Raw genomic sequence first — 3,115 nt, forward strand, 5'->3', positions numbered from 1 at the left:
ACAAATATTTTAGCTTGTAAAACAGGAAATCTTAATTTTCACCCACTAATTACATAATCGTTTCTCATTAAAAATTAAATCGGAAAGTTCTGATTCATACTTTTCTAGCTACATTTAATAATAAGTATTAAATGAAATATAACAAATCAATATTATCTTCTAAACGTTTATAAGTTGCATGTCTAGTAGTTGCATACCTGGTAGTATACGTATTGACATAAGGACAAAGTGCTAACGTGACAGTCAATTAAGAAATCTTGTATAAAATTTAACTGTTATAAAACATTTATATTTTCTGCCAACATTTTTATTCTAAATTTTTCGTTTATTAATATATGTAGAACAAGATTTAAAAACATGGAATTATCAAATTTAACATTAGAATTTATGATTTTAAAAAAGAACGTATGTTTAAATAATAGATATTTTTAAGAATATATTCTATAAATGTTGTTAGATATTAATGATTATTTATACTTTACATAATTGGTGATATTTCGAGTATGTTATATACTATATTAGCATAAAAATAAGTCTATAAACATAAGTAATATAATTTTAATGCATAATAATAATGCATTCAGTTACAAACTTAATAATTTCGTCCTTCTTAGTTTATAGTAGAAAATGAGATCACTATTCTAATTGTTTACATATTACGTCGTACGATTGTTGTCATAACACGTTTGTTTAGAATTAACTGTTACTCATTTGGAATAATTCTGATGTCAGTGATCACACTAATATTGCAATTATTATTAATAATAGGATTCCAAGCATTTCAAGTGCCAACAAGTTATCTGCTACATTTGTGCGATTGGAAAGTTCTCATCGCGCTGCACGTCCTCGCTCGAAGGTCGCACCGAGCGAGTGAGCGAGAAAGAAATATAGAAAGAAAGAGAGGGAGATATAGGTGGGAAGAAAAAGAGGGAGGAGGTTGAAAGAGATGCAGGGAGGGGAAGCCGGGATGAGGACGGTACGAGTGAGGAGGGAAGTAGGACACACAGAAGAGAGAGAAACAGAGAAAAAGCTAAATTAAATATTCCATATCTGACAGATTAAAATTGGAGTATAAATAATTTTATATTATTTGTCCAAACGGAATACTAGCATATTGTTTAGATATGACACGTGAATACTATAAACGTATAGAAAGTAGAAAATATAGTAATTAAAGTATGTACTCACCCGTAACAAAATATGTGACGTAAAATCCTCCTAGAACGCTGGTCCTCTTAATCTCCGTATTCAGGTGGCACTCATATACACTTAATACACATTTAACACATCACTTTACTTTCTTCTCCTGCTGCACTACATATAAATAAATAAATAAATAAATAAATAAATAAATACACATATACATACATTCATGCACATACACTATATACATATATATATACATACACACATGATACATATATATATATATATATATAGATATGTGCATACGCACACACTCACGCACACAAAGGAACAAAAGAGTCGACAATTTTAACAGTTAATTCTGCATATATAATTTTCTTCAAACGAAAAACACAGAATAGTAGCGTACTCGAAAACAACGTTACACTTAGCCTCGCCTCTCGCGAAAGCGCGACTGATTGCCGTGTCCTCGTTGCACTCTTTACTGTTCGTCACCGTCCGATACAGTTCGTCTCTCTTTCTCTTTCTCTCTTACTCACTCAATCTCTCTCTCTTTTCTTGTCTCGCTTTCTTCGTCAACCGCCCTATCTCTTTCGCTCTTTCACTACTTTATACATCTCTCCTTCTCATTCTATCTCTCTTCTTTCCTCTTCTTTTATCTCTCCCTCTACACAACGATTACAATTTATTTATTTTAATATCAAAAACACATTTCTGTATTTAACTGTTTAACAAAAGAGATACATATAATCGAGAGACAGAGAGAGAGAAAGGAAGAAAGAGGGAGAAGGAAGAGGGGAAGGGAGGGAGGAGAGAAGGGAAGGAAAGACGGAGAGAAAGGCAGAGGGGAAGAAAAAGCAAGAGACGTACGCATTTGACTAAAAACAAGAAACAACGCTACACGAAGAGATTTTTTATGGAAAACACGATACACACACACGCACACACACAGACGCGCGCGCGCGCGCGCGTATAACCTTCGCTTTTACCGCTGAGAATGCAAGCGCGCAACTGTGGTATTCACGTATGTGCCGGTCGCGTGACTCGCGACTCCACCATTGGCCTCGACAGTGGCGCACCGACGGTAGTAAACGCTAACGGTAGCGAATATATGCCAAGTTTGATCGTATCGGAGTGAGAGCGACTATACCACTGCCTCCATCTATGTGCACGTGAGTCAAGCATCTTTGTATATCAAAGGCTGAACCATAATACCCATATAGTTTAGAAGCTTATAGTTATATGGCAGGAGCGTTGCAACATCAAGTTACATGTGGTCTGTTCTTTATAACTGCACTGCTGGTGCAGTAAGTAACTGGTGCAGTAAGTTGAAGTGTGAAAATATATACTTGTCTCACTCAAACTTATAACACACTAACTCAGTAGTGCAGCTATAAAGAACAAACCAATAATATTCCTTCGGAATTTTATAATAACATAAATTTATTGAATGTTCTAAATAATATTTCATTTATAGTATTGTGTTATATACGGGGAAATTTGAAAAGTTAAAGATAAATTTTCATGAGATGGCGCCATAATTCATAGAGTAACATCACTGCTGGCAAGTATTATTCCCATATGTGTAATATTACTATATGACTAACGCAGCAGTTTTCCATGAGCGGAAGTGAACCCAACACTGAAGGATAGAAGATGGATGGTTATTGGCTTCATAAAAAAAAGTAGAAGAAATGTTTGATAATCGTTAATGCGTAAGCGTGGCAACAAAATGCAAACAGATTTATTAAAAGAACTGTGTAAATTAATAAGAAAAATAAATATTTTTATTTTTCAAGCAAACAATCCAGCACGAAAACAAGCATCGTGTGCCGCAGGCTTTACTTTTCTTTACATTTCTCACATCTTCGTTAATACATGTTGCGCTTAGGATGCGTTCGGGGAGATGCTGTTAGCGCAAATACTACCAATGCTATTCAGGAGATCTCCTATCTTGGGGATAAGTCAA

General features: G+C 34.6%; 1 protein-coding gene across 11 annotated transcripts in view; it reads right to left on the reverse strand.

Annotated features, from left to right (window-relative positions):
- LOC106746303 (ecdysone receptor) overlaps nucleotides 1-2,197 on the reverse strand; it is an 82,767-nt gene extending 80,570 nt beyond the window's left edge. The window contains exons 1-3 of one of the 11 annotated variants that reach the window (XM_014622771.1): nucleotides 2,017-2,194; nucleotides 1,556-1,813; nucleotides 1,189-1,314 (exon numbers count right to left, since the gene is read on the reverse strand). The gene's annotated coding sequence lies outside the window, so the exon portion shown is untranslated. Of the gene's footprint in view, nucleotides 1-1,188; nucleotides 1,315-1,464; nucleotides 1,814-2,016 lie in introns of all 11 variants that reach the window. The other 10 variants (XM_014622769.1, XM_014622768.1, XM_014622767.1 and 7 more) reach the window with 10 other exon arrangements.
- Between the last annotated feature and the right edge of the window lie 918 nt (nucleotides 2,198-3,115).

Source organism: Dinoponera quadriceps, unplaced genomic scaffold (assembly GCF_001313825.1).
Source record: "Dinoponera quadriceps isolate SergipeBrazil2010 unplaced genomic scaffold, ASM131382v1 scaffold566, whole genome shotgun sequence".
In the NCBI taxonomy this organism is placed as follows: domain Eukaryota; kingdom Metazoa; phylum Arthropoda; class Insecta; order Hymenoptera; family Formicidae; genus Dinoponera; species Dinoponera quadriceps.